Below are 16,841 nucleotides of genomic sequence, written 5' to 3' on the forward strand. Positions count from 1 at the left end.
GATCTAGCATGAGAACACCTATCTGCTGGTGGATAATAATTTCGATTTTTAATGTATTTTCATTCGTTGTCAACACTAACGATATTTGACGTTTTTGACTCCCAGTGAGACACAGAGCTATTTGCGAGATCACTGTAAGTTCAAGATGTTATTCCGGTGGAGAAAAATTCGGCAGCTGACGTCTCTTTGCGTGTAGTCAACAACGATATCTGTGGGGTTCTATTCCCAGTCAGCACTGAACTCTTCGTCATATTATTTCTAGTTCAAACATGCTCACATGTCGCTGCTGGTGCAACAAACCCATATTTAACGTTCGTTTTCTCTAGAATATAACAGCGATAGGTGCCGGGTTGGAGATTTGGGAAGGAAAAAATTAATGTTTCGTCTCGTCATTTCAGTTAAAACATCTAGCTACTGCCGAGAAAATGCGATATGTCACAGTTGATTGTGCTGCGATATCTATCTTATTAGGTTCTGGGTTCGAATCCCTGTCCAACACAAAGCTTTACCTCACGGCATTTCAAGTAAGTTTATTGTTAGGAAGCAATATTTAACATCTCTCGTAGTTCGTTAACAGGGACAATAATTGCTGGGTAGGAATTCGCGTCCGTTAAAAATGTTTGCGCTATGAAGTTCAAAGTTGGTATTTGCTAGTTGATACTGTCTAAAATCGAGGTGTATTACTCTCTGTATGCTTAATCAGGAATGACTGTTAGTTTCCGTCAGTCACGAAATCTTTGCTTAGCCTGCATGACCTGGGTTTGAATCCATATGCAGAACGAGACGGTTCGTCGTGTCATTTGAAGTTCATACATATTCTCAACTAGCTGCTCGTGAATAACTTAAATTTTTAATGTCATTTTGTGTTAAATAATAAGTACGGTATGTTACTTTGAAGAGGAAAACATGAATATGGCGAACTTAACTACGTGCATTACCTATCTGACGTAATAATGAGAGTAGTAACATTTCAGGTATGTCATTTATTGTAATAAATGTGAACTTACAAGCCTTACGGACAGTCTTACCTGTGATAAGGTGTTCCCTGATATTTGTAGTATCGTAGTATTACTTTACATCTAGAGTTATTGCGATGCAGAGTAGTGTTTTCTAGTGGTGACTTGTTGGAAGCATTTTCAATAGTCAAACGACTGTACCAAGGAGCGATTAGAGGACCTGCTAGACAGCTGCGTTATGTGGGTTGCATGCGAATCAGGCGAAATGCAATTCAGGTCGTTCGGATACTTTTGAGCATGACTGTACATCATATATGCGTAGGACTTGAAATGTGTCTGGAAGCATATAGTTACATTTGAAAAACTTTTATGTAAGCCTGCAGGCTTTCGTGGCCGTCGTCAGTGAAGTTAAATCTTCCGAGTTGTTAGGCCATGTCATATTTCTTCTACACGATCGACATTTCGACCTCTCTGCAGGGATCTTGTACAGGGTCTTGTGGTGACTACTGTTGATTGAACAGTGGACACCACAAGATCCTGAAGAAGATCCCAGCAGAGGCGTCAAGACCTCGATCGTTTAGAAGTAATACGGCCTAACAACCCTAGGAGGTTACCTTTACTAGGACATCGTGCTTTAATTTTCGGATAGATGCGGGATCAATGTATATGATGAAATAGTGTTTAACATCCCGACAACAATGGAATAATTAGAGAAAGAGCACAAGTACTAGTTGGGCATGATTCGGTAAGGCAATGTGCAGCAGTTCTAAGAGCAAAGGACATCCAGGTACCGATATAGTAGAAAAATGTACGCTGTCCATGCAAAACAGATCAAGGATGGTAGTTTCCGTTACCCGCTGACAGTGGTAAAGCTCGTAGCAGAGACAGCTCATGCGAGTGTAATTCAAGACTATCTCCGACTCCCTAAAAATTACAAGCACTTGTCGTACTAGCTCTATAGCTTTTTGGGCAAGAAATGCACTTATTTACAGCGCCATTTTATGTCAATGCACAATGTCCAACAGTTTGTACTGAATGTAGTGAGCCCAACATATACAGACGTAATTGAAAAGTTTACATTTCAGATATACTTGTACTAAATAGGACAATATTTCATAAGAAGATAATGGAAGCTCGTGACCACACATCGGCAGTCATCTCGCAAACGGCTCGTTTGTGGATCGGTGTTTAGTGGCACGTTCTTCTTCTGAAAAGGTGCAATAACGAAGCAGTGATGTCCGTGACTGTGGGGAGCTTCGACTGCCACAGCATAATCTTACTGATCTCCCTCCCTGAACTATGGACCGTGCCGGTAGTGAGAAGGTTCACGTGCCTCAGCGATACAGTTAGCAGTGCCGTAGGTGCTGCCACAACGGAGGGGTATCTGTTGAGAGGCCAGCAAACGGGTGTTTCCTGAAGAGGGGAGCAGCGTTTTCAGTAGTTGCAGGGGCAACAGTCCGGATAACTGACTGATCTGGCCTTGTAATATCAAACAAAAAGGCCATGCCGTGCTTGTGTTGCGAACGGCTGAAAGCTAGGGGAAACTACAGCCGTAATTTCTTCAGAGGGCATGCAGATCTATTCTATGGTTAAATGATGATGGCATCTTCCTGGATAAAATATTCCTGACGTAAGGCGGTCCCCCATTCGAATCTCCGGGCGCGGACTACGAAGGAGGATGTCGCTATAAGGAGAAACAAATCTGACATTCTACGGATCTGAGTGTGGAAAGTTAGATCGCTTAATCGGACAGGTAAGTCAGAAAATTTAAAAAGGGAAATGGGTAGGTTAAAGTTAGATATAGTGTAAATTAGTGAGGTTGGGTGGCAGGAGTAACAGGACTTCTCGTGTGGTGAATACGGTGTTATAAATACAAAATCAGTTGGGGTTAAGCCAGGAGTAGCTTTAATGATGAATAAGAAAATATGAACACGGGTAAGCTACTATGAACAGCATAGTAAATGCATTATTGTAGCCAAGATAGATACGAAGCCCTCACCCACCACAGCAGTACAAGTTTATATGCCAACTAGCTCCGCAATTGATACGGAGTTTAAGGAAATGTATTATGAGACAAAATAAATTATTCAGATAATTAAGGGAGACGAAAATTTAATAATGATGGAGGACTGGAACTCGATAGTACGAAAAGGAAGAAAGGGAAAAATATCAGGTGAATATGGACTGGAAGAAAGGAATGAAAAAGGAAATAGCCTGGAAAAATTTTACACTGAGCTCAATTTAATCATCGGTAATACTTGGTTTAACAATCACAAAATTAGGCCATATACACGGAAGGGACCTAGAGACACTGGAAGGTTTCAGATTGATTATATAATGATAGGACAGAGATTTTGGAACCAGATTTCAAATTGTAAGACATTCCTAGGTGCAAATGTGGACTCTGATCACAATTTATTAGTTATGAACTGTGGAGTAATAGAGAAGAAATTCCAAAAAGGTAGAAAACTACTTTAAAGTAGTAGAGAAGTAGTAGAGAAGAAATTCCAAAAAGGTAGGAAACTACTTTAAAGTAGTAGATGAGTTTTGCTATTTGGGGAGCAAAATGATTGATGATGGGCGAAGTAGAGAGTATATAAAATGCAGATTGGCAATGACAAGAAAACTGTTTCAGAAAAAGATAGATTTGTTAGCATGGAATATATATTTAGGTGTCAGGAAGACTTTTCTGATTTTCTGAAGTATTTGTATGGAGTGTAGCCGTGCATGGAAGTGAAACTTCGACGATAAACTGTTTAGACAAGAAGAGAATATAAGCTTCTGAAATGTGGTGCTCCAGAAGAATCCTCAAAATTAGATGGGTACATCACGTAACTAAAGAGGAGGTACTGAATAGAATTGGGAAGCAAAGAAATTTGTGGCACAGCCCGATTACAAGAAGCGGTCGGTTGATAGGACACGTTTTGAGACATCAAGAGATCATCAATTTAGTACTGGAGGCGTGTCACTGATGTGGCTACACAGGGACTGCTTCTCCGGTATGACATTTCATGCTTGCCTCAAGAAACTAACTGAAGTAACAATCTCTTGTTACGCTAAGTGTGAAAGTCGCCTGTAAGATAATCTTCGGTAACGTCACACTGAGGCAGCAGCGCAAAAATGATGTGGGGAACGGAGTATCCGTACAGGGTTGCTCTTGGTTTACCTACATCTTGCGATGGTACTATGATGTGATACTCAGATATGTATCAGGTATCAGTTCATAAAAAATTCTGCATTAACTATCTGGATGTAAAAGTAATTAACCATTGCAGTGCTACATTTATAGATGGAATTAAAAACTAAATAGACAGATTACAGCAAGTGAGGAAGAGAGAGAGGGATGTTGAGAAACGAGAGGGATTTTCGTGGATACGATAAATCCCTTCTCTCGAAAATTTCCTTCCTTCATACCTCAGACGACGTGTCATTGATCTTATTAGCACTAAGACTGCAGTTGCAGTACTTGTGAGGTGCCTAGTTGCGTTCACCAACCTGCAGTCTTTTATAATTGTTGTCCCCTGCGTAGAAAACAGAACTTAGCTCATGAATCCGTTATCTTGAGGCTGTAATAAACTCTTAGCGAGGATCTGGTATTGTATAAATAATTAAATTTTCAATTAGTTTATATGGGATGCCACTCGCTTTTAATTAGTAGAATACGAGAATCTGCACAGTTATAGTCCACTTTACGAATCACAAATAATTTCCATTCTTCAAACTTTCACAGAAAATAACAAAACAATGAACTGTGTATCTGGATAATTACTGTCAAACTGTTCTCAGTTACATGTCCAAATAATCATAGATTTCTAATTAATTTCTTAAACGATGCAGACGGCGCCAGAGAACATGTCTGTCATCCGAGACTGTCGAACCAGCTCTAACCTTACAGCCGAATCACTTAGTTAACCATCCAAGTTAGGCGCGATCCGAAAATCTCCGAATTGCTTCGTCTGTCTTTTCGTTTAGCAATTGTTTATTATTCTGCTGGTAATTAACACTTTTGAAATAATGGACAGCAGCCTGCCATTGAGAGATGCTTTTATATGAAGGCAACTAAATTCACTGTTTAGTTTCTCTAATATTAATAACAGAAATTTATCATTTTGGCACACCACTTCGAAACGCAGCAGTCGATAACGGAGGAGGACCACTACTTAGGCTATCTTTCCCACGGTACCTATACCGAACAAACCATCTGTCATTTGTACCTCACACCACATACTACGCCACCTTCCCACTGCTGTTTTTTCAACTGTTCTAAGAAGCGCTGCTTGTAGGTAAACATGATGGCTGTAAAGCCAGAAATGTTACAAGACCAGATTATGAGATAAATTTTATCGTGATTATCAGATATTTAGAAATTAGGTATTAAATATCATTATACAATGTAGATTAGGAGTTTTCGCGTCAGGGAAACAGGGATGGACGAAGCAGTTAATTGGAACAATTCAGTTATCTCCCCTGAACGTTCACATCTTTGTCTGCCGATACCAGACATAGTAGAAATAAGAGGTGTAATTAGAAACTAGATGTAATTTGATATAAACAATTTGTATTGCATGTCTTGATGTAGATCAATAATATATTATTCTGCAATTTATGTAACAATAGAGACTGTATTATGAAACCATGGTATGCCTTCCATTTTTATGTAGGAACTAGCACGATATGCCAGTCACTAGACGGCGAACATTACATATGATGGTAAATAAATCAATGCATAAAATTGTTGAGATAAAAAAATTAATGCAGCAGAAAACGAATAATAAAGTATAAAATAATTTCTCATAGCGCCACACAGATTCCTAACATAGTATAGACAGTCCTGAAAATTTGTGCTTGTGAATTTTTAATAGCTACGAAAATAGGACTTTAAATGAAAAACGTTGGGCGCACGCAATAGACAACAGTAAGGAGGTGAACTATTCATTCATCGGTTGTGTGTTGCATGCGCCCCACGTTTTCCGTTTCAAATTCTACAAACATTTTCATAGCTATTAAAAATTCGCAAGCACGAAATTTCAGGACTGTTTCTGTGCGATAAGGAATTTGTACGGGGCTAGGAAAAACTAATTAGTACTTTTTAGTCCATTTTTAAAAAAGTATTGTATTAAAAAGTTTTTGTTCAAATAATAATTTTCTGCTTTTTAGTATTGTGTGTGTCAAATTTTTCATTCTGATGAGATTACAACAGAGACATGTGGTAAATTTCAGGATTATTTCAGTTTTTCTTCACGTGTATAAATCAGTACATTGCTTCCTCCTACGATTAGACGTCGAAGGAAAAAAATAGAGAGAATCCAGCTCACATGGGGACTTACCAGCAATCATTCTTACAACGAAGCATTGAGGGAAAATGTAGTAGTACACAAAGTACCCACTGCCACACTATAGATACGAAAATTGGTTAATACTGCATTGTCATCAAGTTCTGAGCTATGCTGAAAGTTTCAAGCTACTAACTCATTGATGAATGATGGTGGCAAACAAAGTACCCTCCGTCATACACCAAATAAGAAAGAATTAATACTGCATCGCCATCCAGTTCTGAGCTATGCTAAAAGTTTCAAGACTCGAGCTCACTGCGAAATAATGGTGGTAAATAAAATACCCTCCGCCATATACCATACAAGAAAGCGACTTAATTTAGCATTATCATCTAGTTATGAAATGTGTTGGAAGTTTCAGGTCTCTAGCACATCGGGAAGTTAGTTTAAAATCAATTACATAATCTGTACCAAGTAAACAGACAAGAAAGCGACCTCATACAAACTTGTTAAAATACGTTCACCTGTTTTCGCTGCTATCAAACCCTCTATAAGTTTAAATGGACTTCTTGTTTTTGGTGTGAGTTATATGCCTCCAACAACTGCTAAACTATTTCTGATACAAACTGTATAGTTGCTCTTTGATACATTAATTGTTGCAGTCGCTCTATTGTAGCCCAACTGACAGGACGTGGGGGCACAAGGCAAAAGAACAGAATACTCCCTTACTGGGCTACTCTGTTACAGTGCGGACACAGAAAAGTTGAAGCGTGCATCCATACTGAGTAGAAACTGATCTAAAAGTGTAGCCCTGAGGCGAAGAAAGTAAACAAGATCGCGAGGGGGGGAGGGGAGAGGGGTGAACACCGTGCAACATGTGGCGTGAACATCACTGCTTCCGGCGTGCGGGTGGTGGCCAGATATTGGCGGTGGCTGGTTGTTGACATTCCGATAATTGGCTGCAGCAAGAGGCGCGGCCGTGTGTGAGTGTGAGTGTGTGTGTGTGTGTGTGTGTGTGGTTGTGTGGGTGTTTGGGGGAGGGGGTGGAATGTGGGTGGGTGGGTTGATGGGTGGGTAGGAGGATGGGGTTGGGGAGTGGCGTGGAGGGGGTGTCGCCGCTAACGTGCCGAACAGCGAAATTAATCTATCTCGTATTATTTGAACATCGCTGAGCACACGGATACAACATATGCTGTATACTTCCACAATGTGTGCAGGTACTGAAAGTAGTAATATATCCAAGATAACTACGGTAATATACGAGATTTTCGATGTGAAATGAAAATTGTCTGCGTCTTTAAGTCTGTACAACTTCTACAAGGACCAGAAAGTGTGTTTATTAAAACGTTATTTTAATAGCTTTGTGGTTCAGTGCCAGTCAACAATTTCAGAAGTCTGGGTTTCGACCCCTATTCAATCCTACGACTCTTTTTCATTTACCGTTTCTTTTACCTCTGGTAATCACATACTTAAGTGAGAAAGGCGAAGCCGCATCATCTACATCTACATCTACATCCATACTCCGCAAGCCACCTGACGGTGTGTGGCGGAGGGTACCTTGAGTACCTCTATCGGTTCTCCCTTCTACTCCAGTCTCGTATTGTTCGTGGAAAGTAAGATTGTCGGTATTCCTCTGCGTGGGCTCTAATCTCTCTGATTTTATCCTCATGGTCTCTTCGCGAGATATACGTAGGAGAGAGCAATATACTGCTTGACTCCTGGGTGAAGGTCTGTTCTCGAAACTTCAACAAAAGTCCGTACCGAGCTACTGAGCGTCTCTCTTGCAGTCTTCCACTGGAGTGTATCTATCATCTCCGTAACGCTTTCGCGATTACTAAATGATCCTGTAACGAAGCGCGCTGCTCTCCGTTGGATCTTGTCTATCAACACTATCTGGTACGGATCCCACACCGGTGATCAGTATTCAAGCAGTGGGTAAACAGGCGTATTGTAACCTACTTCCTTTGTTTTCGGACTTCATTTCCTTAGGATTCTTCCAATGAATCTCAGTCTGGCATCTGCTTTACCGACGATTAATTTTATACGGTCATTCCATCACACTAAATGCCTACTCCCAGATAATTTATGGAATTAACTGATTCCTGTTGCTGACCTGCTATACTGTAGCTAAATGATAAGGGATCTTTCTTTCTATGTATTCTCAGCACATTACACTTGTCTACAATGAGATTCAATTGCCATTCCCTGCACCATGTGTCAATTCGTTGCAGATCCTCCTGTATTTCAGTACAATTTTCCATTGTTACAACCTCTCGATACAATACAGTATCATCCGCAAAAAGCCTCAGTGAACTTCCGATGTTATCCACAAGGTCATTTATATACATTGTGAATAGCAACGCTCCTACGACACTCTCCTGCGGCACACCTGAAATCACTCTTGCTTCGGAAGACTTCTCTCCACTGAGAATGACACGCTGCGTTCTGTTATCTAGGAACTCTTCAATTCAATCACACAATTGGTCTAATAGTCCATACGCTCTTACTTTGTTCATTAAACGACTGTGGGGAGCTGTATCAAGCACCTTGCGGAAGTCAGGAAACACGGCATCTACCTGGGAACCCGTGTATATGGCCCTCTGAGTCTCGTCTGACCAGGTATACACAGTAAACTGTGGACCCCTTTATAAATCGCTGAATGAGTCACTTCGTAAGTCGGAGGAAGCGTAGACAATCCAGATTCACTATGTGTCTGTCTGGGTGTTGGCAGCTTTAATTTTTATTACGATACTACTGACCATTCTACAGGGAGTATCATAAATGAGGAAATATTTTGAGGATCGCTTGCTTTTGCTGTTCAAAATGGTTCAAATGGCTCTGAGCACTATGGGACTTAACATCTGAGGTCATCAGTCCCCTATAACTTAGAACTACTTAAACCTAACTAACCTAAGGACATCACACACATCCATGCCCGAGGCAGGATTCGAACCTGCGACCGTTGCGGTCGCGAGGTTCCAGACTGAAGTGCCTAGAACCGCTCGGCCACTGCGGTCGGCTTTTTTTGCTGTTGGTTTGTTCACTTTGACGACTGCATTACTGCTGCTCTTCATGTTAGCCCATGCTGTGCAAGCCTCTTCAGGTCTGCGTAACTGTTGGAACCTATACTCATTTGAATCTGCGTACTGCATTCAAGCCTCTACAATTTTTACCCATCCCTATCCTCCACTTCCTGCCCTTATCAAATTCATGATTCCTTGATTTCTCAGGATATGTCCTATATACAGCTACCTCCCTTAGTCAAGTTAGGTATAAATTTATGTTTTTCACCAATTCAATTCAAAATCTCAATTCATAACTTTAGTTATTCGATCTAGCAATCTAATTCTCAACAATCTTTTCTATCACCACATTTCAGAATCTTCTCTTCTTTATATTCGGATTATATGCAAATATACACCCTAAAAGATACTCTGAGTAAAACGCCCTCTTCTGCATGAACTTTGCCGGCCGCGGTGGTCTCGCGGTTCTAGGCGCGCAGTCCGGAACCGTGCGACTGCTACGGTCGCAGGTTCGAATCCTGCCTCGGGCATGGATGTGTGTGATGTCCTTAGATTAGTTAGGTTTAAGTAGTTCTAAGTTCTAGGGGACTGATGATCACAGCTGTTAAGTCCCATAGTGCTCAGAGCCATTTGAACCATTTGCATGAACTTTAGACCCACGAAATGACATGATAATGCAATCTGACTACAATTTTCAAAAGGCATAAAACAAGAGAAGGAGAAACAGCTTATTGTGTGCAACATAATCATAATGGGCAAAGATGAATAAACTAAATTCTGGGAACTATGTTAAGGTTATGGCCTGGCATCAATAATGAGTAAGTAACACGGCTTATAGTCTAGTTGTGTACAATGAGAATGCTTGACTCAATCTGTTAACCTACTTTTTCTATTTAGAAATCTGAAATTTAAGGGCATAAATATAATTATTTAAATGAAAAAACTTTTTAATATGACATGTTTTAAATGGACTAAAATGTATAAAATAATTTCTCCAAGAATTTCCGGATTCCTAACTCCATAGAGATTCTCCTGAACATTTGTGATTGTAAATTTTTTATAGCTATTACAGTACTTGTAAAATTTAAAACAAAAAGCGTGAGGCACATGCAACAGATAATTGATGCATGAATGGTTCACATTCGTCACTAACAGTTTTATTGCACTGCAAATTATATGAACTGTTGTCTGATTTTTCTTAATGGCAGCTGCTCTGTGCACCCCTTACTAAAATATCTATTGCACACTTCCCACGTTTTTCGTTTTAAGTTTTACAAATATTCTCATGGCTGTTAAAATTCACTAGCACAAATTTACAGGACTGTCTGTACGGGATTAGGACTCTGTGAGGAGTTAGGAGAAATTATTTCATACGTTTTAGTGTGTTTTAAAAAACATGTTATATTAAAAAGATTTTTAACTTCAATAATTATTTCCTGCAATTTAGTCTTGCATGTGGGAATTCTTGAGTCGATTTCAAAAAGTATGGTTAGATTGCAGCAGAGACATGTGATAAATTTAAGGTTTATTTCATCTAACTCAGACAAAATATTGCTTCCTCCAACGAATGTATCACGAAAAGAACATGCACGTAAAAGTGAGAGACAATCGAGTTCATACAGAGACTTACCAGCAATCTATCTCATAGCAAGACAATCGCGACTGCAACAGGAAAGGGGGGACACAGCAGTGGTGCACAAAGTACCCTCATATGTCTCTGACAGAACTACACGAGGAGACAGAAGTCGTGGGCTACCTCCTAATATCCTCCCCAGTCCGTGGGTCCATGTATGTGGACCTTGCGGTTTTATTCTGTAAAGTTTATGAACAGTTTCTATCGACTAAAGACCTTTAGTACACGTTTGTGTACGGTTCGTAGTTTCAGTCCATGTCACTAGATTGCACCACAATCTGCTTGCAGTGCCCACTGTGATGTTTTGAAGATACGAGTCGGCTAAATGGCTACACACGGCGCGCGCCTTGCAGGTAATTCAAAATAATATCTTATTCTATATGCCAAATTTACTTTCTTGTTTCCTTTACATGTGTCAAAATAGTCACAAATGTGATAGATACATGTTTTTTCCAAAATTATCTCTTATTGTTAATACAGTGGACATCGAAATTCGAAGTGTACTTCTGGTCTCAACCTCAAAGTTTTTCTGTTTGCCTTATTCATTGTGAAGTTTTATTTGTTATGGTATTGTGTGAGGAAATCCTCATAGTTATCTAATTGTTGTGCTAAAATGTTATATAATTTTTAGAATCTCGATTGTTTAAACATCAACGATTAATTTTTGGCGTTATTTTCAGTAACCAACGATGAAGAAATACTTTGGATGCTGAAAGAGAATGACTTCAGTTCACTTTCAGATGATGAGAGTCCACAATTTTCGGATGAGGAGGCTGTCATCACCGCTGTCACTACTGATCGCGTAGAAATCAAAATAGAAGGCAGTGGATCTAAACATAAGTTACAATGGACTTGCTCAAAAATGGAAAACAAGGAACCAGTTGAAGATAATTTCGAAGATCTGACGGATGGTGTGTCAAGGGAGTCTGCTGAATGCTTTTTTGAGTAATATGATAAGAATTTTTCGAATTTTGTGCAGAACAAACAAATCTATATCATGTGCAAAGTAATAGTAAGAATTTAAACACAAATATGAACGAAATTCTTTCCTTTGTTGGGACTGAAATTCTAATGGGTACACTCAAGCTACCACAAGCCAAGACATACTAGAGTAGCCTACTTGATCTGTCTCTCATCAGTGAAACTGTGACTTGGGTTAGGTATTTCAAGTTACAAAATAATTTACATTTCATAAATAATTTACACGATCTTGATAGGACTGACAAACTTTGGAAGCTGAAGCCTGTGATTAATTTTTTCACGAATAAGTGTCTCGCCTTGCCACGATTTAAACATCTCTCAGTTGGTGAGCAGATGATTCAATTCTCTGGCAGATGCGCAATGAGATCTTGCGTACCATCTAAGCCTAATCCTCTTGGGTTGAAGAACGTTATTTTGGCATTGAAAGAAATAGGTTTAGCTGCAAGCGTAATTAAGGTTTTGACTTTGACACTTACGAAAAATGGACAACATGTAATATATATTGACAGATTTCTTACAGCAATTAAGTCAATTGAGCTTCTCTTAGGCAACAATATATATCAAACAGGAACAGTAATTAAAAGCAGAATTTCTGACGTGGCTTCAAAATTCAAAGCTGATTGCGATATAAACAGAGGCGAATGGGATGAATATATGAGGGAAGACTAAAAGGTGTGTCTACTTAAATGGAAAGTGACAAGTCTGTTATTTTGGTATCATATTGTGATGGGAGTGAGCCGTAAGTTACTTGTAAATGATGGTCAAAGGCTCAGAAAAGAAGTATTGATGTACCACAACCAGCTATAGTGAAGAGTGATAGTTGTAACATAGCTGGTATTGACCTATATGATAGATTCATGGCCTACTACAGGTCGAATACCAGAACAAGAAAATGGACAATCAGACTATTTAAAAATTTTACTGATTTAGCTATTATTAATTCCTGGATTATGTACAAAAGAATGTGTGCAAAAGAAGAAGAACCAAAGTGTAACAGACTGTCCCTATTAAACTTCAGACTGAATTAGGCTAATGTACTGTATTCGAATGTCAGAACTTCCTCACAACTCTCTGAAGAAATTACCTTGGATGAACATGAGATCACTGACAGTTCAGGACAAGATTAAGACAATAAACTCAAAAAAGAAAAGTTTTTCCACGCCAAGGAAGCCAAATCAATATGACCAGATTGGTCATCTTCCCCAGGCAAAAAATACTTCTAAATGCTGCTTTGAAGGTTGCAAATCCCGCACAATAACGTTGTGCAAGAAGTGTAATGTTTATTTATGTGTGACTAAAAACAATTGTTTCCTAACTTTCGCCAACAAAAACTTCAATGTTTTTCAATGTATTATTTATTTACCAGTTAAGACATGAAGTCCACATATGCATACCTCAAATATTTTAGTCTGTACAAAAAAATGAAAGTATAAATAATGTAATCCTGAATGTAATTATGTGTAACACTAACAAAAATAACAATGAAAACAATTTTCCTCACTTAGTTTATCTTCGGGACTCGTTTTGCCCATTGTAGTGCGACAACTCGAAGTGGCGAATGAATATTCCACTGTCATTCAGATCTGAGCTATGTCGAAAGTTTCAACTGTCTAGGTCTTTGGGAAGGCAGTTTGAAATCAACTGCAAAATTTGTACGGAACAGACAAATAAACAAGAAAGCGACCCAATAAAAATGTGTTGAAAACGTCTTAAAAACCAATCACTCCCTACAACGATGAACTATTAGATCTCTCTGCACCTCCAACTGATGACTTACTTTCTGACTTATAAAACACACGAAGAAATAGACAGTGTACTGCTGACATCAGTTTCGAGAAACGCATGATATCTCTGCAGAGAAACTATAAAAATACGTGACATAACTCGATGAGATTGCAAACTTACATGCTCAATTGCAAATATGTTGAATTCTTAAAGCAGGGACAAGAGATCATTAATAAATCTCAGAATCTTTGGTTCAAGAAAATACAGGTGGGCCAAAAGAAAGTCGTCACTAGCAATCCTTGGACTTTGTTTTGGTTAGCTTAGCGGTAGTCAGTTGTGAACCAGACTAGCGCGTAGCATCATTAAGTCAGCTGACGTTAGAAGTTCGAGGTTATGTTGTTCGTTGTTATCTGAGAAAAATGAACATAACGTTAACTACAGAGCAGAGTGCATTTCACAGGACTAGGCTGATAGCGGAGCTACCTCGTTCAGACAGGTCAAAGTTTGTTACTACAGAAGAGAACCTTAATGCTGTCGTTCATGAGTTTGTGAATCACCGAGTAAATCTCAAAGAAAAATGACAGATGAGTATGGAATAACAAGAAAAAGCCTATGAAGGATTGATAAAAAACTGAAATTGAGACCTTATAGGCCTACTTTACTTCAAGGACTAAATAAGGACGATCTGGAACGGAGTATTGAATTCCGCAAAGTGTAGACAATCCTTTAAATATGGCGGCCTGAATGTATGAGCAGGAATTCTCAGCGGTAGGTTAAACGGGTCATGTTTTTTTAACGGTACTATCAGTTCTGTAGCTTACGTAGATAAACTTGAACATACGTTGTTGGAATTGGAAAATAGTAAACTTTAAGAACATCTGCAGTCAGTTAAGGAAAAGTTTATATACGATGGTTCACACCTACACTATGGAATTATTGTGAGCGGCTTTCAAATGAAATCTCTGACGAATGGATTTGCAGACTGGGTACTACTGAATGGCCCCCACCATCACTTCCATGGAATTATAATTCTGGTATATATTAGAAAATAATGTTAATTCCGTCAATATTTTTGATGTTGAACATCTGAAAAAAAGAATTCAATCGGAATTTGACAACTTACAGTCCCAGAAGATTTCTGACAAAATATGTGTAACAGTGTTGAAGAGGTGCAATATCTTTTTAGAACACCATGGAAACTGCTTTCAGCATATTTTGTATTTCTGTGTTGATAATAAATTCGTCCTCCCCCCATGAACCATAGACCTTGCCGTTGGTGGGGAGGCTTGCGTGCCTCAGCGATATAGATAGCCGTACCGTAGGTGCAACCTCAACGGAGGGGTATCTGTTGAGAGGCCAGACAAACGTATGGTTCCTGAAGAGGGGCAGCAGCCTTTTCAGTAGTTGCAGGGGCAACAGTCTGGATGATTGACTGACCTGGCCTTGTAACACTAACCAAAACGGCCTTGCTGTGTTGGTACTGCGAACGGCTGAAAGCAAGGGGAAACTACGGCCGTAATTCTTCCCGAGGGCATGCAGCTTTACTGTATGGATAAATGATGATGGCGTCCTCTTGGGTAATATATTCCAGAGGTAAAATAGTCCCCCATTCGGATCTCCGGGCGGGGACTACTCAAGAGGACGGCGTCATCAGGAGAAAGACAACTGGCGTTCCACGGATCGGAGCGTGGAATGTCAGATCCCTTAATCGGGCAGGTAGATTAGAAAATTTAAAAAAGGGAAATGGATAGGTTAAAGCTGGATACAGTGGGAATTAGCGAAGTTCGGTGGCAGGAGGAACAAGACTTTTGGTCAGTGAATACAGGGTTATAAAAAAAAATCAAATACGGGTAATGCAGGAGTAGGTTTAATAATGAATAAAAAAACAACATAGTGAACGCATTATTGTGGCCAAGATAGACACGAAGCCCACACAGTAGTACAAGTCTATATGCCAACTAGCTTTGCAGATGACGAAGAAATTGAAGAAAAGTATGATGAGATAAAAGAAATTATTCAGGTAGTGAAGGGAGACGAAAATTTAATAGTCATGGGTGACTGGAATTCGATAGTTGGAAAAGGGAGAGAAGGAAACGTAGTAGGTGAATATGGATTGGGGCTGAGAAACGAAAGAGGAAACCGCCTGGTAGAATTTTGCACAGAGCACAACTTAATCATAGCTAACACTTGGTTTAAGAATCATGATAGCAGGTTGTATACATGGAAGAACCCTGGAGACACTAAAAGGTATCAGATAGATTATATAATGGTAAGACAGAGATTTAGGAACCAGGTTTTAAGTTGTAAGACATTTCCAGGGGCAGATGTGGACTCTGATCACAATCTATTGGTTATGACCTGTAGATTAAAACTGAAGAAACTGCAAAAAGGTGGGAAATTAAGGAGATGGGACCTGGATAAACTGAAAGTACCAGAGGTTGTACAGAGTTTCAGGGAGAGCATAAGGGAACAATTGACAGGAATGGGGGAAAGAAATACAGTAGAAGAAGAATGGGTAGCTTTGAGGGATGAAGTAGTGAAGGCAGCAGAGGATCAAATAGGTACATAGACGAGGACTAGTAGAAACCCTTGGGTAACAGAAGAAATATTGAATTTAATTGATGAAAGGAGAAAATACAAAAATGCCGTAAATGAAGCAGGCAAAAAGGAATACAAACGCCTCAAAAACGAGATCGACAGGAAGTGCAAAATGACTAAGCAGGCATGGCTAGAGGACAAATGTAAGGATGTAGAGGCTTATCTCACTAGAGGTAAGATAGATACTGCCTACAGGAAAATTAAAGAGACCTTTGGAGAAAAGAGAACCACTTGTATGAGTATCAAGAGCTCAGGTGGAAACCCAGTTCTAAGCAAAGAAGGGAAAGCAGAAAGGTGGAAGGAGTATATAGAGGGACTATACAAGAGCGATGTAGTTGAGGGCAATGTTATAGAAAGGGAAGAGAATGTAGATGAAGATGAAATGGGAGATACGATACTGCGTGAAGAGTTTGACAGAGCACTGAAAGACCCGAGTCGAAACAAGGCCCTGGAAGTAGACAACATTCCTTTAGAACTACTGACGGCCCTGGGAGAGCCAGTCGTAACAAAACTCTACCATCTGGTGAGCAAGATGTATGAGACAAGCGAAATACCCTCAGACTTCAAGAAGAATATAATAATTCCAATCCCAAGGAAAGCAGGCGTTGACAGATGTGAAAATTACCTAACTATCTGTTTAATAAGTCACAGC

Source organism: Schistocerca cancellata, chromosome 8, assembly GCF_023864275.1.
Source record: "Schistocerca cancellata isolate TAMUIC-IGC-003103 chromosome 8, iqSchCanc2.1, whole genome shotgun sequence".
NCBI lineage: Eukaryota > Metazoa > Arthropoda > Insecta > Orthoptera > Acrididae > Schistocerca > Schistocerca cancellata.